Source organism: Meles meles, chromosome 6 (genome assembly GCF_922984935.1).
Source record: "Meles meles chromosome 6, mMelMel3.1 paternal haplotype, whole genome shotgun sequence".
Taxonomy (NCBI): Eukaryota; Metazoa; Chordata; class Mammalia; order Carnivora; family Mustelidae; genus Meles; species Meles meles.
Window position 1 is genome coordinate 46,876,006 of NC_060071.1, and position 23,264 is coordinate 46,899,269.

At 43.0% G+C, this 23,264-nt stretch overlaps 1 protein-coding gene across 9 annotated transcripts in view; it reads left to right on the forward strand.

Moving 5' to 3' along the window:
- The window catches only part of TLN2 (talin 2), a 424,186-nt gene that overhangs the window by 166,384 nt on the left and 234,538 nt on the right, over positions 1–23,264 (forward strand). For all 9 annotated transcript variants that reach the window (XM_046008087.1, XM_046008086.1, XM_046008085.1 and 6 more), the window contains one exon: positions 3,637–3,716. The gene's annotated coding sequence lies outside the window, so the exon portion shown is untranslated. The remainder of the gene's footprint in view (positions 1–3,636; positions 3,717–23,264) is intronic.

The following is a 23,264-nucleotide window of genomic DNA, read 5'->3' on the forward strand; positions in this document are numbered from 1 at the left end:
TATTTTGTCTCAAACTCTGAGGTGTTTCAGCCTCAGAGGTAGGCTTGTCTGGCTTCCCACTCCCTGCCCCCAACCATCCATTTAGTAAGTGGCCTTTGGACTGAAGAGGGGTGAGAAGAAGGAAGCTGGTGGATGGCACTGGGTGGCCTGTGCAGTTGTCTGAGTTATGCCCTGGAGACACAGATACTTGGTTCAGTCTCATGATTACTCATTTCTTTTTTTTTTTATTTATTTTTATTTATTTATTTATTTATTTTTTTGATTACTCATTTCTGAAATTGGATAGTGGCTCTTGTCCTTTTGTCTACTTTCTAGGGACATTGTTTTTGGGAGAGAGGGAGCCTCTAGGAGATGGAGAAGGATTAATTAGATTTGTACTTTACATCCAACACACCTGTAAAGGGATTTGTATGTCTACAAGGGATTATAGCTTTTTAACCAGGTTTATAATTATGGTATTAAGAGGATTCATGCATTATATGGAACTTCTCAACCTTTAAAAATAGGGCACTGAGAAGAATAAATTTGTTTGCTGGAGAGAAATTGAACATAATGGTCCCTTTATGGGAAAACATTACTGTATTTTTGTAGTGTAAATAGAAAAAAAAGGGCTTTTCATAGATAAACATAATACAATAAAAATAAATCAGTGAAGTGGTTAAAACGTTATAGTGGAGAATATTTTAACCATAGAAACAGCCCGTGTGGACAAGTATGTCCCATTTGTTTTGATTCTTATTCAAATAGTCTTTTTATCAGTTCTCTTATTAGTCAGGGAGTGAATCTACCTGTCTCTTGAAACAGTTTTGCCTTTGTTGTACTGGCTTTGAGCCTCTTGCTTCCGTTTCTTCAGCTGGAGGTCATAAACATCCCATGACATTTTGTGTGATAAATCTTCATTTTTGTGATTACAGGGTTTACTGTTCGGTTTGCAAATGGGATGGGATGATTGAGAAGGTGGAAAATAAGAAGCAGCGCTGTATTTTGTGGTACTGGTTGGGTATGAGTAACCAACGGAATGGAGCTGCTCAGCTTAAAAGGGTGGGGGCAGGGAGCATTTGTAATATGGATACCGGTGTGTCTTAGGAACGCAAATGCAAGGATCAGGTGGCCCTGGGGAACAAACAGGAGCTGGAGATGAGGAAGGGAACTGTAATCGGTGTTCATTACAAGCACATTTATGATAAAAACGTCAGTAAGTGGAGAGGAAAGCTGACAGAAAGCAGGTAGAAATCTATGTAATGAAACACCCGAAAGTTGAGCGTGGTATTTAAATATAGCTCCATTGTATTCTTTGGAAAAAATCATGCTCATTTTAAGAAAGTCAAACAGTATTTAGAAATGAAAATTCTCGGGGCGCCTGGGTGGCTCAGTGGATTAAGCCGCTGCCTTCGGCTCGGGTCATGATCTCAGGGTCCTGGGATCGAGCCCCGCATCGGGCTCTCTGCTCAGCGGGGAGCCTGCTTCCTCCTCTCTCTCTGCCTGCCTCTCTGCCCACTTGGGATCTCTCTCTGTCAAATAAATAAATAAAAATCTTTAAAAAAAAAAAAAAAGAAATGAAAATTCTCTAAAATTCCAGTAATCAGGGGTAATTATAAGTATTTGGATAAACATCCTTCTAGATAAGTCTTCGGACATCTGGGAACACGCATATACAAATGGAATCCTAGTGCGCGTGGTCATTTATCTGTTTTGGTCATATGAAGGGATATCTTTTCCCATCAGTAAATACAGATCTTCATCTTTGTTTCCAGAGTCTGTATGGTTTATTTCACGTGTCTCTCTTGTGAACTTAGAGGGCATTGACTTCTTTCCCGTCATAATTACCAATAATGCTATGTATGTCCATCTTTCTGCTTACACAATTACTTGCTTTGAGTAAATTCTTAGAGGTAGCATTGCTAGATCAAAGAATGTGTCAATTTACACGTGGCCAAAATAACATACGTGGTGGGCTACATGATGAGCTATGTCTGTAACGTTTGCTATTGCCAGTTGGACATTTTTATCAGTCTGACAGGTTAAAAAAACCCTCAATTGTCTAAACTGTATTTTTTCATTGTTAGTGTACTTGATTATCTTTACAGATGTTTATTGCTGTTATAATTCTTTTCATGGAAAGTTTATTGGCTATGTCCATTTCAAGGGAAGTATTACTGCTTGATTTTTTTTTTTTCTTAATAAGGATAGCAACCTTTGTATGTCTGCTGTCCAAATATCTCAGATAAAATATTGAAATAGGTAAAACTAGGTAGTTTCTTATTTCACCCTTTGATGGAAGTCTCACCTTTTTTTCTTTGCTTTTTTTTTACTTAATTTTGCCATTCATAAATTTGAGATTTTTTTTCATAAACTGGATATTTTAAAAAGGTGGCCAGCCAAGTATCTCAGTCCTTTGTAGTTTCAGTTTTTGATGTCTGGTTTCTTTTGTATTTACTTTTTTTTTTTTAAGATTTTATTTATTATTTGACAGAGAGAGATCACAAGCAGGCAGAGAGGCAGGCAGAGAGGGAGAGGGGGAAGCAGGACCTCTGCTGAGCAGAGAGCCAGATGCGGGGCTCCATCCCAGGACTTAGAGATCATGGCTTGAGCTGACGGCAGAGGTCCAACCCACTGAGCCACCCAGGTGCCCCTGTATTTACTAATTTTTTAAAGATTTTATTTGTAAGCAATCTCTACACCCATCGTAGGCTGTAGAGATCAAGAATCATGTGCTCTACCTGGAGCCAGCCAGGCGCCCCTGATGTCATATTTAGAAGGGCGTCCTCTGTCTGCATATTACAGGATTATTGGTGTATTCTTCTAGTACTCATCTGATTCTGTTTTGAGTTTATTTTTCCACAGGTAGGGATCTAGACCTTTCCCTCCTCTGTAGCTAACCAGCGCCATTCATGAACCAGTCTCCTGCGCTTCCCCAGATAGGATTCCATGTACTTGGTCTGTTTCGTATGAATACTTAGTTCTCTACCTGGATGTTCTGTTTTATTAATTCCCATGTACGTTGTCACTCAGATATCTGTTTAACTGTGGCTGAGACGCTTTGATTTTTGCAAATGATTTGGTGCTTCTCTGCTTCAGATTGGGTTTCCGGGAACTGAGGTGATAAGTGGTCAGTTGTGAATGGCTCAGGGAACTGGGAATGATGTGGGATCAGTTGAAGCCAGAAGGGGCCGCTTCACAGACATGTTACAGAAACTAAGTAGGAAAAGGGTGAATGAGACCAGAAGAGCTCATATAAGCTCATTTTAAAAAGACTAAGCATGCCTGATTTTTGTTTTAAACACTGGGGGTGGGAGCAGGTGGGTGAGGAAATGTATATATTTGGTCTTTGTTTAAATTTGAAGCCATTAAGCACTTCTACCACAGGGAAGGGGGAAAAATGTGTTTCTGCCTCTTTGCCAACAGTAACATAATTTTGGTCTTTGAAATAACTGTCTTGGGACCTCAATTCCCTGTTGGTACAGCGAATTCCCAGCCCATGTGTTGTAGCGGAAATTCATTGTTTCCTCAGTTACCTCCCTTCATGCTTAGTGTGGGGGGAAATGACCAAATGTATAGATAGAGATTTTTTTTTTTTCTCCAGAAACTGACATCTCTAACATAACTTGATCCCGATGATGTTTATTACTGTTGTAGGTACTGCTGCTGAAAGGCTTCTCAGATGCTTTAAGGATATCTTCAGGGAAATCAACTCTTTACATAAACGGAGAATTCAGGTGAGTCCCTGAAAAAAATATACCTTCTTATCATTAGCCACTCCCCTGCGTTGATAAAATGTAAGTGTCGAAACCTTGTCACTTAAATTGTCTCATTTGACGTTTTCTGAGGCAGGCATGTCACTGCCGGTCTTGCCACTTAAATTGTTTATTTTTTCCCCCAGCAGTTGGGTGGGGTGAAGGTAGGGGCCGGCAAGACAGGAGGAGGAGCTATGTTTAGTCTTCCTGCATGAATTCGCATTTATTCACCCCCGTTGGCTTTATAAACTTTGCATTTTTGAAGTGTTGGATAAGGAATTAATGTAAAAAAATTCTACTAAGCCTTTGCACCGTCAAACTGCTTCAGGGTTCTTGGAGCCCTCCAGGGACAGCACACGGTTGCTCTAACATGAGATAAAATTTGGGTATAGGATGTGAGTTTCCCCCTTTGATAGTCCTGGGTGGGATTGCATGATCTCAAGTGGTGTGTGGGAGGTACCCTTGTCAGGGACAAAATACCCTCCAGAGGGACAAAAGTGATCTTCTGCAGGTCCTCGCTATGCCTGGTTCGACCTTTGACAGGTTAAGAAGGGCTAGTTTAAACCCCTGCACTCAAAAACCATATCGTGGCACATGAGGCTTACCAGTTCTGTTCCTGACCAGCTCCACAACTGGGGACAAGTAGATCTTTGCTGATTTTCATACACTCATCTGTAAAACGAAGGCTGGCCGAGCCCAGCCTGCTTCTCCCTTTCCCTCTGTTCCTCCCCACTGTTCATGCTCTCTCTCTCTCTCTGACAAATAGATACAATCTTAAAAAAAAACACATACACACACACACACAAAACCCCAAAAAACCCCAACTCGACAGTGTTTTAAGTTGTTGGATAAAAAGGTACAGAATTCTTCCTTCACAGCATCATGGGCAGCCTCTGGCCTGGTGATATCGGACAGATAAGTGTGTATCTGTGATGTGGGGCCACTCAGAGCTAGGGATGTGCTGGCCTGGATGCCCGACTCCAGTGTAGAGATCTTGTGTAAGGAGGGTAGGGCGGGGAAGGGTGGGGGAACAGCTGAGAGCTGAGCTGAGAGCAGTGGGATCACTTGTACACAGGGTGGAGAAGAGGAAGGGAGCTGTCCTGTCCAGGACCCATTTGGTTGTCCTGGTGTGCATGTTATCCCATGAGGACTGCAGGGGGCACCAGGTGGTCCTATTGGACTGAAGGGCCTGGGCACAGTGGGCAGGAAGCATGGCAGACCTAAGCCTTTCCCAGGACTTCAGATCTGAAAGCAGTGTGCCAAGTGCGTTCTTATTCCATGGGTCGGTACTGAATGGAGAACTGTGGTTTGCATCGACTTCTCCCCGGGGTGGAGGGATGTATATGGGGCGCCGCACGGGTGGAGGACCGAGTGACTAGGACAGGAAAATAATGTGGGGAAGGGGCAACAAGAACACCGATTTCAGGTTGCCGACATCATCCTGTCTGCTTTGGAAAGTTCTGTGATATTATGCCGTGGCCTACATAGATCCGAACAAAGTGTCTCAGTCCTTTGGAATTCCTGCCCCAGTGATTTCTGGCTTTTCTTTAACATGCCTATTTTCTGGAAACTTAAATGAAATTTGACAGACTTACCTTGTGTTCCCTTCTGTCAACCCAGCTCTTGGTTTACTGCCTGATTTGTATGGTTCGGTTGGGTTGCTTCCTGGGGATATTTATTTCACTGCTCTTTTTAGGAACAAAACTAGATCAAACAACAGCAGAAACATTTGTCTGAAATGTATAAGAATATGAGGAATTATCTGAAATCTTGACACTTCTGTGAGTGTCTAAAGTCGTGAGTACATGCTTGCGGAAGCTTTTATTTTGACATGAACTAGAGAGCAGAGAATTGCTTTAAGGGACCTGGGCCTGGGTGAGTCTGAATACTACTTAATGAATGAAAAATATGATCAATCAGTCATGTTCTGAGTATATCAGAAGGCCAGGCCCTGCTGGGCAAGATCTTGTAGGGATGAACAATTAAGAATTGGAGACAGCCATGTTTCCAAGGAATAAGTGTGTGCTTTTAAAAGATTGTGTGCATGAGAGAGGAGAGAGAGATTTATAATAAAGTGTAGAGGGTGAGGGGCACATGATAAATGACTTGTTTAGCATCGTACTTAATGACTCGTGATGTATTCCGGATTTAAGAAAAAAAATGTAATATTTTGAACTTATCTCCATTTTTCCCTACAGGCTCATAAAAAAATACTTTAAAACTATTTTTAAATGAAAAACACTGTTTCTGGCTCTCTGGGAATTTTGAATTCCCAGGGCTGTTTTGGGGCTGGGTCTTGAATCTATAAAATTCACAGCAGGATCTACATTGTCGTTTGTCATTCTGGATCAGTCCCTTCAAAGCTATGATGGCTGGGGAGGTGCGTTCTTGTGCTTATTTTTCTTCATTAAAAATGTAATCTCTTATGCACTTTTGTCTCCCTGCCATCCTCCATTACCGGATTCCTTGGATTCCTCTGCTTGTTGGCTGTAGGCGCTGCCACTTGCTCACCCCCCTGTGGGCTCCCTGAGTGGCTGGGAGCCCTAATTAGCATCCTCCTAATTAGCATCACATTCTTGATCAGGGTTCCCGGACACGGACATGTGCTAGGCTCCTCACTCTGCTGTCTGTGCTTCGTAAATGTTTCACAACAACAACGATTTCCAGATTGTTTTTCATAATTAAACCTAAGAATACATGGATAGGATAGAATGCGCTGTTTCCTTATACTTTTTGGCCAGTTACGCTCACCAGTTAATTTCTTTTAAAGTTAGACAGCCTTGTGGAGAGCTCAGGATTTGAGCCTTTTCTCAGTATAGATTGGATTTCATGGATTTACAGGCTCTGGAGTATTTGTGTCTGCGTTTCTGTAGTCTCCTGTAGAACACAAACCTTTAAAAATGCCGTATTTTAGCTGTGAAGTCCCATATTCTGAAGACCTAACGTGATCATCAAAGCTGTTCTTTTTGCCGCAAATCAGAACTGGACAGCTTTCCAGAACCATTAAATGGCTAGTTTACTTGTGGAGTTTAAACCTGACTTTAAAATAGAAGTAAGCGCACTGGGAGGCCAGCTGTAGTGGTACAGGTTGAGAGAAATCCTATTGCTATGATTTAAACACTAGTCTTAGAGAGTATCTTTCATTTAAAGTATGTAAGTCAAAGTAATGCATGCAAATGGTTAAAAATAGAAAATCCTGCAGAACCACTTAGAATGAAAAGCAACAAAGGTTTTTTACCCCCTGCTTCCTTCACTTAGTCTTCCTTCTCAGAAGCAACCACCTTTTTTTCCTGTAGATCATTTTCCTTTTTGTGACTTCCACATGTATAAATATTATGCTTGTAGCACCATTTCTCACATTATCAGTTTTAAGAGCTATTTGTGGTGTCTTGATGTGATTGCTGATGAGCTCACCCTGACCATCCCCGCCTCCTTTCCTCCCCGCAGCTGATTCACATTTTCAGTCCTACAGCTACTTCCTCCCTGTACCTCCGCGGCCTCCTCCGTTCTTGGTTGTCTCCTGTATAGGCTGTTTCTTGTTTACTCCCTGCCCCCCCCATATCTACATTTCCATTTGGGGCAGCTCTACCTTTGATTTTCTTCAAAGAGAGGATGCAAAGGAAAGAGACAGGCAGAAAAGCAGACCCCCACTGAGCGGGGTGCCCAACGGGACGGGGGAAGGAGGGACTCAGTCCCACCACCCTGACATCAGACCTGAGTTAACAACCTAGAGTCGGAGGCCTAGTCACCCAGGTGCCCCTGTACCCTTGATTGTCTAGTGATCAGAGTTGGTAATAATTTAATCTGTTGTTTAATGAGGGCTTCCGTGGCTTACCTATGACTTGATTCTGAATATGAACTCCAAGAAGCAACATTCACTCTGTTGTGAACCAGGTAGCAGCTGTTCCCGTCACAGCCCAGTTTGTGGTGAGTTTATAGTCCTTCCTCTCTGAGCCCGATGTCCCCACAGCTCCGTGGAGCATGTTTGAACGATTCTCCCTTTTACATAAGCAGCAGCCGTATTGGGCTCAGCCTCAGGTTTGCCTAGCCTCTCAGTCTCTCCGTCCTTTCTGGAAGCCCGCTTTATGTTTGGAGGTCTTCCTCCCACAGCCTGCCTGTCTTCCACCTTCCACCAGGACCTTTTGATGTCAGGGTCTGCTGCCAGCCTCCCAGCCAGTGTTCATGGCCAAGAAAATCTTACCCCTGCTAACACTGTTAGAAAAAGCCTGAAGCTTCAGGCTCCGGTGTCTTTGAAGGGCCAGTAACCTGGTGTTTAAAGTTAGCCATCATTTATTGAGGACTTGATAGGTTAGGCACCTAGGTATTGGAAGCCTGGTGTCCGTTGAAATCCTTACACCAGCCCTGTGGAGCAGAACTGACACTGCTTCCTTGAAGAAGCTGAGATCTGGATCAGAGACTCCTCCCAGGCCTCTGCTGGGAAGTCCTTCTTAGAGCCTGGGGTGGGCTAGGGGCATAGGTGTGGCTTCATAGGTGAGAAGCAGGTGCAACATCTTACACCCTCTCCTCAGCACACCAGCCCCTCCTGAGACAACTGCTGCTGCTCTCTGGAAACTCAGCTGTGCTCAGTTCCACCTCCATCCTTGCTGTGGGTGTACTCTGGGGCCAAGAACTCATACAGAATTCTGGGACTGGATATGGGACTGTCCTTACCTGCTCAGGGTTCCCTTTGTGAATTTGAAGTGAGGAATGGGGCTTCATCCATACTCAACCCTGCTGGGAAGTGGGGGGAAAAGGTACTTTGACCCCTTGACATGGTCATCTGCTTTCTAGACAAAGAGCCCATGGATGAGTGGGTAGAGTTACTCTTCGTCCCTCTGTTAAGTCACGGTGACAGCCTTAGCAGCGGCTGCCTAAGTGCAAATAGTGCTTTCTTACCAAACATCTCGACCTCTTGAGTTTATGCTCTGAAGCAAGTAATGAATGAAAGGGAGATGGGGCGCCTGGGTGGCTAAGTGGGTTAAAGCCTCTGCCTTCGGCTCAGGTCATGATCTCAGGGTCCTGGGATCGAGTCCCGCATGGGACTCTCTGCTCAGCAAGGAGCCTGCTTCCTCCTTTCTCTCTGCCTGTCTCTCTGCCTACTTGTGATCTCTGTCTGTAAATAAATAAATAAATGAATGAATGAATAAATAAATAAATAAAATCTTAAAAAAAAAAAGAAAGGGAGATCTTTAGAGCAGCGCCTCGTTTACTTATGGAAGAGACAGCTGGCCTTAGTGAGGTCGAGTCTTAATGCATAGACTGGGGTCAACATTTCCCTTGTTGTGGTGGTTATTGGGAGTAATTTCCTGCATTAAAATATAGTAGTGATAGGCAATACAAGGTTACCTTACTAAGAACTTGGAACAATCTAAATCTGTGTTGGCTATTTGTAATTTTTGTATTTCTTGATTGTAAGGATAGGATAGGGTGCTAATTGAGTAGAGTTGTAATCTGTATGAGACATTTTTGGTTCCGGTAAACAAAGATCATTGATCTTCAGTCATATAGGTCCCTTGACACTTGTGTAAAAGTGATTTGGGTTGGATTGGGGGGGGCACCTGGGTGGCTCAGTCTGTTAAGCATTTGCCTTCGGCTTCTGGTCATGATTCTGGGATCAAACCCCGTATTGGGCTCCTTGCTCAGTGGGAAGCTTGCTTCTCCCTCCCCCTCTGGCCTTCCCCCACATGCTCTCACTTCTCCCCCCCTCAAATGAATAAATAAAAAAATCTTTTTTTAAAAAAGTGATTTAGGGGACCAAATCTATTTGGACATTTGAATCCTTTTTAAAAAAATATTTTATTTATTTTATTTTTATTTATTTATTTTATTTTATTTTATTTATTTATTTGTGTGTGCCATGTGTCTGCACATTGCACGGATGTAGAGGCATCTGGCAGATGAGCAGAAGGAGAGTAAGCTAAAAGGAAGGAGAGATTTCTAAGGGTGTAGAGGAGGTTTCCAAGAGAAGGTAGCATTTATTTCTGGGTTAACTGGTTTAAGTTTTGCTACCTCTCGCAGAACAGATTATGAACCACAGTGGGTTAAACAAGCTAGAAGTTGATGTTTTCTCACCTAGAATGAAGTCCTGAAGTGGGGTTGCCAGAGACTTGGGCTCCTGGCAGGGTGAGTAAAATTTCACAGCTCTCTTCAGGGTAAACTTATTTTTTTCTCTTTTTCAGGGTATGAAAAGTGAGGGTAAATTTTTAAAATCACTGCTGAAAGCAAAAATCCCTTATAGACAAAATGGCTCCTAAATGTCCCTTGGGAAGATGTCACTGGAGGGGCTGGTATTATGTCTCCTAGTCAGTCTAGCAGAGTGGACTTATCTCCTTCTGCAAGAGCTTGCTGCCAAGTAGCTGGCCTCTGTGTTTAAGGGCCATGCTGTAAACTAAGGAAGACTTCCTGCATCCAGATAGGACCCCAAGAGAAACTTCCTTGCCTGGGCTTCCTCAGTTACTGAAAATCCTTGTGCCCCTCCCATGGTCTTTCTGGGGCTTGCTTGCTCACTGAGAAGAGTAGAAGTGGAACTGTCTGCTAGATTGCTTATTCATACCTTTTCTCATCAGAGCTTTCAAACACGTTCAAAAGTGAGGAGAATTTTATAGTCAACTTTGGGTCCACCGCCCAGGTTCAACAAGGATTAACCTTAGAATTGTTTCGTCTGTAGCCTTCTTTCTTCCCACTCATGATTTTGAAGCACATCCTTGCTATTTTATTTTTTTCTTCTATTAGTGTTTCAGTATTTGTTCTTAAAATATAGGACTTATACCATATCACAATAAAACCATAAAAATTACCAGTATTACCTTAATACCATTAAATATCAAATTAATGTTTAATTTTCTATTGTCCTACTTACTTTTTCGTTTCTTAGAATCAGAATTCAAATAAGACTTATATATGGTAATTGACAGATACATCTTTAATCCCTTTTTAAGCTATCCTGACCCCTCTATCAAGACCCCCCCATCCCCCGCCGATTTGTTTGTTGTTTGTTTGTTGAAGAAACTGGGTTGTCCTTTAGAGCAGAGAATGTCAAATGGAATGATCTCCCTCCCCCATCTTGGGATATTTGACAGTGTTGGGAGACATTTTTAGTTGTCACAGTGTTGGGGGCGGGGGGAGGGGACTGCTTCCTGGCATCTAGTGGGTAGAGGCTGAGGATGTTGCTAAATCCTACAGTACTCAAGGCAGCCCCCTCACAGCAAAGAAGTATCTGGCCTAAAAGGTTGATAGTCCTAGATTGAGAAACTCTACTATAGCATTTCCCATAGTGTGAATTTTAATGATTTCTTCCCCCTGGTGCCATTTAACTTATTTTTCTGTTCCTTGTGTTTTCTGTGATTTGTTAAAGTTTGAGTTCTGGTCACATTCAGATCTGGATGTTTTTTTCTTCTTAGTCAAGGCTACGTATTTTCATTGAATACATAGTCACTGGTGGTCTCTCTTTTTGTGGTATTATTGGTCTTTGATCATTGCCTATATCTTTTCATTTATTAGTGATTGTGAAGTAGTGATTCCCAGTTCTGTCATCCCTTCCTTATTTGTATATGAGAAGTCTCACATAAAGACAAGTTTAATGTCAATCACTTGTTTACTTGAGGTTCAAGCAGGAAAGGATAAACACTTGATATTTTCCCTATCTTTTCAAAACAATGAGTTCCCTGGTGGCATTCTCTAACGGTGACCACTGAAGTTTTATTTCTCGTTTGTTTTGCTTTTTTCTCTTTTCAGTGTAAATATGATGGATGCGTTTCAAATTAATCCTCTTACTGATGGTCACAGTGTCCCATGTTTGGCCAGTAGCAACTAATTCAAGTGGCTCCCAAGTCCTCTTGACAAGAACTTTTTTTGGTTTCCTTCTGGTGTCATTCCACGTCACAGAGTTGTCTTACCTATTTCTTACTCCAAACTTAGACTTACTACTTCTTCAAGGAACCCTGGTTCCTTGGAGTATTTCAAAGGTATGCTGTGAAAACTGGGAATGTTTATCGTCATTTGGATTCATCATTGCTTCTGGATCTTTTCAGTGGATCAAACTAGGGAAAAAACTATGACTGTGTGTATGTGTGTTTGTGTGTATGTGTATATTATATAAGGACAAAACCAATTATTAGTGCATCCAGATACTTGTCAGTAAAATGCAGGTGTATTCATCAGTTTACTTCATCAATTTTATATCTGTGTTCTTTTGTCCACCCTGGTTCTCAGTAATACCATAGTTTTTCATTTGCTTTATTTCCTGCTGCATACAGCATAGACCTAGTCTTTGAGATGTTTGGAATAGTTCCTATCTATGTGATGATGCCACTACTGTATATATAGTTAGGTTCATTGTTGGATTTTATTTTTGGTTTTTAGAGAGTCCTTTTTCAATTGAAATTGGTGCAACATTGTCCTGATTTTCATCTGGAACATGAGGCATATTCAGAGGTGTTTGGGTTTACACTGTTGCCTCGCCATCCTGTTTCTTCCTTCCTCATATGGAGCATTTGAAAAAAAAAAGTTTTTGATACCAGAAAATATGTGTGCGCTTTCATATCTGCATATCCCTTTCTTTTTCAGTATAGTATTCTGTATACACTTCGATCTACCTGACTTTTTTTCACTTAATCTATCCCGGCTTCTGTCCATGGTGGTGCACAGAGATAATCCACGCTCCTTTGTGCAGCTGCCTGCCCCAGTGTCGTGTGGGTTTGCTCTAACTTACTCACCCTACCCTCTTGGTGGACATGATGTTTTTCGTCTTTGACTTAGTGGGAATACTGCCGTGTGGAATAGCCTTAGGCACTTTTAAAATCATTTGTCTTTTCTGACTTTATGAAAGTTTAAAGTATATATATATATACACACACACACTTTGTATGAAGAAAGAGAAGGATGTCTAAAAGCTGTTGGGATGAACTGAGCTTTAGGACAGGGAAGGGAAATTAGGCTTTGGAGAAACAGAGAAGAGCTTTTGGGCAGAGTAGATGTTCTGCCTTCAAGTAAAAGAAAATCAGGCTTAGGAAGGTTGGTGGAGTGTACATTTCTGTGAACTGCATTGCCAGGCCAAGGGCTTTCAGTCTTCCACTTCAGGGCAGGAGCTGGCAACCTTTTCCCTGCAAAGGACCCAGACTGTAAATATTTAAAGCCACAGTCACTATTGGGACTACTGAAGTCTGCTGCTGGAATACAAAAAGCTGCCACAGACAATTCATAAATGAGTGTGGCTGTGTTCCAAGTAAACTAGATTTATGGGCCCTGAAGTTTGGATTTCATGCAGTAATCATGTTTATGAAATAGAATTCTTAATTTTCTCCCCAACAATTGAAAATTGTAAAAATCATTCTTAACTTGCTGGCCATAGTTTGCCAATCTCTGCTCTGCGCATTTGGGAGCCATAGAAAGTTCTTGAGCACAAGGAGGACCTGCTCAAAAGGATTATCAGGAGTGGATTAAAGAGGGCTCAGTCAGAGGGAAAGAGCCTAGGCTGCTCAGGAAGCTGTTGATGCTCTCAACATGGATATAATTGGAAGGTGTCTGTGGGAGTGGATTTCTTCTTCTTCTTCTTCTTTTTTAATTACCTGATACTAGAGAATTACTGAGAAGCAGTGGCCTCATTATATTGTTTGATAGAGAATTTGCATTTCTTTATACAATTTTTAGCCTCTCATCTCTCATTGGTTATATACAAAGAGAGCACCAAACTCACCCTTCCTCATTTTGGGGGCTCAGGGCAGAATCTCTCATTCCTGCCTCTACTTCCCACCCTCACCCTGTCAAAGAAACCCAAGATTGAGCCCGTTCACCAACAAGCCTTTTGTGTCAACTGTCTTGTATCTCTCCTTTCCTGCGACATTGCAGCTAACTGTTGAGAGAACGGTATTTTGTTTGTGGGAGGAAAATCAAAGATGATATAAATGAAAAAATGCATTTTCATATAATGGAAATTATTAGAGCAACTTTTAAAATGTCACTGCAGATTAATGCAGACAAGAAGGAGCTGAATATATTAGAAAGTAGGTCAAGTTATCTCATGTTTATGAATGAGGCGAATTAGAGTGCAGGTTTAGGTTTATAACATTGTGTGGTACTATGGTTTCTATGAATTACCCTAGCCCAAATGATATTATAGCAAAATATAATTAAAATATATTGAGTTTGTTTCTTTATCCTTTGTGGCTAAGTATTTTATACCTAATATTTTATGAATTTAATAAACTAGTAAAAGTGATGAGCTTCTTGTTATTGCTCACATTTCCTGTACTAGACACAGAATCTACTCTGGGGAGTTAAAGCTGAAGTAGATTTAATCCAGGGGATGGATGCTTCCAGAATCCTTGGAAGGTGTGGAGGAGGAACTGGCTGTAGGTTAAGCCTCTAGGATACCCCTCACCCGCAGAACCATTTTCTCCCACCAGAATCGGGAAGGCTGCCATGGCTCTTGCTGTGGGAAGCTGTTGAATTAGAAATCCACTCCATGAGCTGCTAACTTCTGCACTGCGCTGCCTCTGCCAAGAGACCTTGCTTTTGGGGGATACCCTTATACTCTGCCTTTTTGCTCCATGACTCCGTTCCAAATCAAAGTTGCCTGTGAGCCCATTCCCATTGGTGGTGAAGAGTCTGTCGCATTGGACTCCATAGCAGCAAAGGAGTCTGGGCAATATGCCGTGTTTAGCTGTCCAGCCTCTCCCTGCTGCAAGTGAGCCAATCTCCTGGGTTTGCCTCCGTTTTCATTTTCAGGAACTGCTGCTTCAGATACCCAGGCTACCGGGGGTAGGTATCTGAAGGACAGAATATCAGAATCTCTCTTCCTTGGATACACAGGATACATTTTGATAGACTTGCATAGTGATAATAGTAACAGGGGTAAGAGGTATCACACCAGTGTTACTGGTTAACTAGTATTCATTAACAGTGTTACTGATGACATAAAGAATTTGGTAAGGAAGCATTTGCCATTTTGGAAAGCTCTTTTGGGGGGTTGGTATTGACGTCGTACTAGGAAAGGAACACCTGTGGATGAACAGTTAAAAAGTTCAATGATGGTGGGATCCGGGCCTAGGGAATGTGCTGTCTCCACGAAGGTCAAAATATTGTCCTCATCATCCCTGACTTGAGCATTTGTTGCACCAGGCCAAGTGCAAGCTCAGTGGTTAGGCTTTTGTTTACTGCAGTATTGCCGCCTGACTTCCTCGCTATTGGATTCTTCTATGTGTTTAAGTGGGTACTCCCTTTTCCATCTGGTTAGGATCAGTCATGCTCAAGTGAGGAACGAGATATGGTCATTGATTCTGAAATTGGGCGGACCCGGGTTCAAGTCTGAATTCCACCACTACCAAGATTTATAAATATTAGCGACATTTTGCTTTTTGGATCTCTATGTCTTCTGTTTGGAGTGGAGTTAATGGTAGTGTTGAGCATAGGCCTGGCACATGGCCAGTGACCCGTGCTGGGCTCCAGCTCTGTGTGGAGACACCACCATCAGTGACTGGACTTCCCCCTGCCGCCTTCTCATCTACTGATGCATTTTCCACGTCCTCACGTCCACTTCTGTGTCTGCACAACTATAACTTTCTCATCCTTGGCCATGGGTCCCTTGGATGTCGCTTCTCTTTGTTATGTCCATGGGCTTTCTCCTACCCTTCAAGCACCCTTGGATTTCTTGCAAGACTCTCTCTCCTCCAGGAAAAAGATCTTTCTTAGTGCTTAATAGACATCGGAGCCGTCATGGGGTCACAGAAGTCACGGTAGCTTTTTATTTGTCATTCAGACAGCTAGAGCTCTTCGAAAGACTCGTCAGACTCGAAAGGCTGACGACAGGGTGGCCCATCTGCGGGACTCCTCCTCCTTAATGAGATTACCAATGCCATTTCATTGATGGTTTTCCACTAAAGTGGTCTTAATTCCATTGCCTTTGCATGTTTTTCCTTGGCTCTGTCTCTCCTTTGCTTCCCCAGAGGACCTAATGTAAGTGGGTAGCAGTAGTCGGGAGCATCTGGGCCTCTGTTCTTCAGCAAGCCTCCAGAATGGCCACCTATTAGTGGGATTTTAGGAAAACATAGGAAATAATGAAAAGTGCAAAAATATCCCTGCACACCATTGTGTGCCAGGTGAGTTTCTGTTAAGTGTTTCTCATTTGATTCTTACCTGTACTTTGGCCTTCATCCCTTTGGGTTTATTTGATCCCTTTGTGGAGCTGACCTGACTCCCTCTGGGCCCTGCACACACATGTGTACATGTGTGTCTCCCTGACCCACTGTCCCGCTCTTCCTAATTATCAGCACTCCATTGACAATGGGCCTCACGCAGCATGTGAAGTGGAATTGTGTCCTGTTGTGACATGTGATAGCAAACACCACTGTCTGAATGGCTGTGAGCAAGTATGTCTGTCTTCCTTCTCTTTAGCCTCAAGGACCTTGACCTTGAGCTGCTAATAATTTTGTGCAAACCCTGTCTGACATTTTTGTTAAGCCCTTGCCCAAGACTTGAGTGACCTGTTTAACACTTCTGCATATTTGAAGATGGGTGCTTGTGTCAAAAATTAGGTTGTGCTATTCTTCCCCACCTAACCAACTCATCCAATAAGCATTTATTGAATATCTACAAAGTGCCAGGCATTCTGCTGGATGTTGGGGGTATTGTTGCCAGCAAGGCGGAGATGGGAAATACTGAAAATTGTTGGAGCAGAGGGTTTAAGAGAGTTGAAAGCAGATCTTGTAATATCTAGTAAGGGGTGTAGCATTCTTCCTAAAAAGAGTCAGAATCCTTTAAATGGTTAAAGCCGAGTAGGATCTAGTCTGATAACTTTTGGAAGGCCACGGAGTGGGAGGTGAATTGTGTATCCAAGGGCAGTAAGAGTAGAAGTGGGGGGCCCAGTGGGAAGCTTGTTGGAGTAATTGGGGCAGGAATGATGGTATTCTGTGGCTGGAGAAAAGGACAGAGTTGAGAGATTTTTAGGAGGTAGGTCAGGACTTGGGGACTGTCCAGTGTGGAAGCACAGGAGAGGCTTATGTCAAGGATGACTCTCTCTGGTCTGGCTTCAGAAGTTGGATGGTGGCCAGTTCTTCTGAGATCAGATACACAGGAAAGGGAGCAAGTTTGGGAGAGGTGGTGGCACGGGGAGAATTGATGGGTTTATTTTTGAGTATGATGAAATTGATACACTCACAAAAGCACTTGAAGATACGATGTAGCCTTGGAGAAGGAGAACAGGGGCCAGGTCTGCTGACCTGGTGAATGCAAGCCCTGAGAGCAGATGACATCCACCAGGCAAGGGTGTATAGAAGAGGAACTGGGAGAGAACTCATAGGCCATGAGGTTTCAGCAAGGAAGAGAGCCTGTCGAGGAGACTGAGCAGGAGTGGGTCAGACGGATGGGGGGAATCTGCTAGAGTGGTCCCTGGTGTCCAGGGCAGGGCACACAGGTAAGGACCGGAGCGGGAATGTCTGAACACCCTTGGCAGTGCTCAGCGGAAGCCATGTGGGAAATACAGTGGGTAATTAGAGGTCTGTCAGTTCAGAGAACTCTTGCAGGAAGGGTAGCTGAGCGGGAGGGGATGTGGCAGTGCAGTTAGCCTGCAGGGCTTGTGGGCGTGTGCTGAGGGCATGTGGCTTTAGGGGTAGATGAGGAGTTAAAGAAGAATGTCCCTGTGTGCTTCATTGTTGCCATGCTTACTTTGCTCTGTTACACATCTTTCTTTCCTTTTTAAAAAAATATTTGGAAAACTCTCTTAATCCTGACATTATAGAAATACTGGAAGTACAGCACAAAGAATGGTTCCTTGAAGCATCCAATTAGAAGTTGCTGACCTAATGCACAATCACCTCACCTCCAATTACTTGTCCTGTAAAAGTACATCCTCGAACCCAGTCACAGTGCAATCATCAAAATTGCTACAGTGTACTCCTCAGGCGCCTTTCCCTTCTGCCAGATGTCCCTTGCACATCCTTAATAGCAGGACAATCATGTTCAGAATCATTTGTTGCCGTTACTTGTCTCGTGTCTTTTGTCTTCATTAGTCAGGACAGTCCACGAGTCTGGCTTTGACTTTCATGACCTAGATCCTTTTGAAGATGGAAGGCCAGTTATTTTGTAGTATATCCCTCCATTTGGGTTGTGTCTCATGATTAAATTCATGTTTTGCCTCCTTGGCAAGAATATCACCGTGATGCATCAGCCGTGATGCTGTGTGGTTTCTGCCTCCTGTCAGATGGCATCCCATGGAGACATGTCTCATGATAGATCATGGTCCCATGTTCCCGTGATTTAGGTGCTGTTGGCCAGGTTTTGCCTCCTAAGAGGTTCTCCATCCCCTACCCCATTCTAAGAGGGTACTTTGGAACTAAGTAGCCTTCTCATTCCTCCTCAAATTTTCATTTTATTTATTCATTGATTTTTATTGGTGTGGACTCCTGTTTTCACATTGCATTCATTAAGCTATGTCCATTACTATCATTTTGGTGTTTAAATTATTCTTGATTTGGCCAGGGGGAGCTCTTTCAAACTGGTTTCTGTGTCCTTTTGACACCTCTCCATCATTCTTTGGGCAATTCTTGGCTTACTAAGATGTGTCATGTTTATCTCAAGTTTTAAGATCAGTCCTTTCTCAGTGGAACCCTTATAGTGTTTATTAGAGAAAGGTAATTTGAAGCCAAGATCTAGGCCGTTAGTGTGCTTCTTGATATTAGGATATTCCAGGCCTTCTCAGTGGTCAGAGCTAGGGAATATATTAGATTCTTGTTATGCATAGTAATTATGTTCTACAGTGTCTCAGGGAGCAGTGAATTAATCAACACAGAGCCATGGCTTGCCCACCTCTGGTCACAGCAGAACCTTGTCTTATGTGTGTCTCTATTTAAAGACACCATATGTAAAATACATTGTTGATTCACTCACATTGAACTCAATGGCCACCAGCACTTGGGCCTGAATGAAGCTTATCTAACACGTTCATATTCTCCATGAAGCACATCTCTGCCTCCCTGCGCTTTGGAACACTAAACAGTGTTCCAGGAGGTTTGGGCCATTTCAACAGCTACATCACCCACAAAACTGCAAAAATTGTGATGCTAAATAATCCGCAAAAGGGATGCTTGTTAGGCTGACAGCTGAAGGGAAAAGGCAGAACGTCCTCTTGTTGGACCTCGGCTGGAACGTGTCCACCAGATGACTCTATTTTGGCCACTTTGCTTGTGTCCACAAATAACCAGGAGAGGGCCGTTGGGGTTACAAATAAATTTTAGCAGGTAGGTGAATTTGCAAATACAGAATTTGCAAATAATGGGGATTAACTGTGCACCTGTCTTTGCATGCACAGCTATGTTCTGTGTCTGTCTGCACGTCTGCATGTGTCTGTTCATCCATCTGTCCTGAAAACCATGAATTCACACCAATACTTGCAGGTCCAGTGTCCCACCATGGGCTCCTTTGTAGTTTTTCTCTGTTCTGGGCCACTGTGGCACCAACCCCCCCCCCCCCCACCCTGCCCCACCTCTTTGCTGGCACCTACCTTACTCTTTCCCCCCACATAATGACTTTAAAGCTGATTTCTTCTGGAAGGGGCAGGCTGGGGGCAAGAAGGGGAATGGATGTAATTATATCTTATTATCCCATTTATATTCTATATGCCAATTTAAGATAGGCTGATATTAAAATATTTATGAAGCCTCCTTTTCATCTCATAATTCTACTTTGCAAGTAACATCAGTTTGGGGAAAACCATTTTAGAGCTGATGAATAGTGCAAGAACCAACAACTGACTTTATAAATGGGCTTAGGGCTGTGCCATGCCCTCTGGCGAAGAGAAACAGCTGCTCTTCTAGGCTCAGGTGTGAATGATGGGGGCTGACAGGAGGGCCAGAGCCTCAGGAGTAAGTTCTGTCTGAGAGACACATTATCTTAAGACCCTGGTAGGGCTCAGCCTCCTGCAAGAGACAGAGTCCCTGGAGGGTAGGGACTGCGTGTGGGCTAGTCATTCCTGTGCCTAAAGCCTGGCCTATGAAGTGACAGGTGTACATTGGTGACATTTTTGGACTACAGCCCATTGAGCTGTTGCCCAATCTTTGAAGTCTTTCCTTGTCTTGTAATGTTCTCGGTTCTTTCCCTTAAGTTTCTGTGGAAGCTTGTCTCCCTCCTCCCTGTGGGAGCCTTCCAGGTTCTCACTAACCAGAGGGATCATTCTCGAAAGAGTGTCCAGAGGCTTGGGAGAGTATCTGTAACCGAGTTCCTAAGCATCAGCTTTGGAGTTGAACAAAGTTGCTTTGGATTTCTAGCTGTATCACTTACTGGCTGCGTGGTCAGGGCAGTCGTGGACCTTCTCCCAATCAATTTAATAACCTGTGAAGTGGGAAGGACCAATAATGTCTGTTCCCATGATTTTGGGAGGATTAAATGAAGTGGTCTTTTGAAAGCCCTTGGCATGGTGGCTGTCTTTAGTCAATGTTAGCAGAGATGATGGTGGCGGCTCACTAGTCATCTGGCACTGGGTATGTCATAATCTTTTTTGGATTGTAGCTCCTTTCCCCAACTTGGTGATGAACTCCTAATTGGGTAGAGATCTGCTCTCATATTTAGTGTGTATATCCAACTCCACCCCCCCCAGCATGTCTACCTACTCCCTCCAATCTAACGTGGTGCTACGCACCTGGTAGGCAGTAGCTATCTTTTGCTTGGTCATTGGACAGTCCTCCCTCATACCCACACCTCTCTGCCTGACCCAGTCTTGCTAGTAGAGCAATTTGCTTCCCTTTTCTCAGAGTGCTGGGAGATGCTGATTATTTTTTCCAACCTTTCTTATTTTTTTGATTAAGAATCAATACTCTGGGGCGCCTGGGTGGCTCAGTGGGTTAAGCCGCTGCCTTCGGCTCAGGTCATGATCTCAGGGTCCTGGGATCGAGTCCCGCATCGGGCTCTCTGCTCAGCGGGGAGCCTGCTTCCCTCTCTCTCTCTCTCTCCCTGCCTCTCTGTCTACTTGTGATCTCTCTCTGTCAAATAAATAAATAAAATCTTTAAAAAAAAAAAAAAGAATCAATACTCTGTATGATGTGGTCGATGTCATGGTCTGCTGCTGCTAAGGAGTGTTGTTTTCTGGGCTTTCTTCTTAACACGAGCACTGGCCTCGGCCCCTGCTGGATCCTGAGGCTCTCTAAATGAAGACATGGCATGCAGTTACCATCTGTTTTTACCCTTGGGAACGATGGCACCAAATGCCAAGAAGTTCTTAACTAGGTCAGCAGTGTGTTGTGTTTTATCTTCCAGCCCAGGGTCTTTATGGCAAGGAGTTGGAGCAACTGGATTGGGTTTTGTACAACTGCGGCAGCCGGAGGTGGAGTGGGTAATCAGTCTGCCTGCTCCTGAGACATTTCCCCCGCCTTTCCACCAGAAAAACGCTTAGTTAAAAATAAGTACACTCTTTGAAATGTCTTCTCACTTTTTAGGACTGACTGAAGCACTTAATAGGTGGTATCTGCTGGGTGGATTTTATCAATATCTGTTCTGTCATGCTGGGATGATTTTATATTATGTAGAAATGTCGGTAGAGTCAGGAGCCAGCCTTCGCTTGGACTGTTGAGCTCAAAATTATATTCTCTGGCTTATTACCCAATTTCTTTCTTGAAGATTCGAAATCCATTGTGTGAAGTAGAACTGGAGAGAACTGTGTAGCTTTGGAAGAGAAATAACCGGTGTTTAGGATGGTGTAGATGAGAGGGCGATATAGGTAATAATAAAGAGCCAAAGCTCAGGGCTCAGACTTCTCAGTTCACATCCTGGCCCTCCTTGAGAATCTCCCTCTCCTGCTGCCCCTCTTCCTTCTCTCTCTCTCTCTTTAAAAAATAAATGAATGAATGAGTGAATGAATGAATAAAAAAATATAAAAGAGGTTTTATTTTTAAAAAAAGAACATTTGCTGAGTTGTTCATAAGGTGTTTTGTTTTCTTTTGGAATTTAAAGTAACTTATTAGAGTTTTTTGGAACAATATGCCTAAGACTATTTGAACTGAAAACTTTTTTTTTTTTTCCCAAGAAGATGTTTTCCTTTCTGGTTTTATTTATTTTTATTGTGTTTCATTAGTCACCATACAGTCCATCATTAGTTGTTGTTTTTTTTAAGATTTTATTTATTTATTTGACAGAGAGAGATCACAAGTAGGCAGAGAGGCAGGCAGAGAGAGAAGAGAAGCAGGCTCCCTGCCTAGCAGAGAGCCCCAAGGCAGAGGCTTTAACCCATTGAGCCACCCAGGCGCCCCCCATCATTAGTTTTTGATGTAGTGTTCCAAGATTCATAGTTTATGTATAACACCCAGTGCTCCATGCAATCCGTGCCCTCCTTAATACTCATCACCAGGCTCACCCAGCCCCCTCTTCCTCCCTTCTATAACCCTCCATTTGTTTCTCGGAGTCCATAGTCTCTCATGGTTTGTCTCCCACTCCGATTTCTCCCCCTTCATTTCTGTCTTTTGATCAAATCCCCTGTGCCAGGTAAAAGCATTTGCATTACCACATTGACCTTATAATTAGCTATTGCAGCATCTAAATGATGTAAAATTTTCTGCACAGACTTTTGATTTTGCTACTTAGAATTCTAAAATAGCCTCTCTTTCTGATTTTCTCTTTATTCCCTTTCCTTCCCTCCACCCCACCACCTTACCATCTCGCTGCTCAAAAGAACACTTTCTCCTCCATTGTGGGAAGGGATGAGAAGGACACCCCCTTATTTGACATGACGAGACTTAAAATTTAGTTTGTCAGAATTAGTTTAGTTACACTTGTAAGTAGTTTGGGAGAAGTCGGTTAAAAGTGAGGATCACAAAATTTTTTTTTTAAAGATTTTATTTATTTATTTGACAGACAGAGATCACAAGTAGGCAGAGAGACAGAGGAAGAAGCAGGCTCCCCGCTGAGCAGAAAGCTGGATGCGGGGCTCGATCCCAGGACCTTGGGATCATGACCTGAACTGAAGGCAGAGACTTAACCCACTGAGCCACCCAGGCGCCCCTAGGATCATAAAATGTTTTAACCTAAAACATGCACATTTAAATTTGGACTTAAATACTTGCCTTTAAGAAACTTCTCTAACGTGTGTATAACTGGAGTTCTGTAGCATCTTTCTTCTTTCCAGCATGAGCCTCTCCCACACCGTGGAGTTCGTGATTTGCAGTTTGGGGTTCTTTATTTTTATTTTTGTTTTATTACTGAAGTATAATATAACCTACAATGTTAGTTTCAAGTGTACAGCCTCTTATTTCTACCTCCTAAACCCCTTGATCTGTTTTGCCCATCCCCCACCCACTTCCCCTCTGGCCACCATCAGTTTGTTCTCTATTTAAGTCTGTTGGATTTTTTTGCTTGCTTGTTTTTTTTTAGATTCCACATGTGAAATCGATCATAGAGAATTGTCTTTCTATAACTTACTTCACTTCGCATAATATTCCCTAGGTCGTCCATCCATGTTGCATATGGCAAGATCTCTCTCTCTCTCTCTTTTTTTTTTTTTTTTGGCTGAGTAGTTTTCCAAGTGGGGTGTGTGTGTGTGTGTGTGTGTGTGTT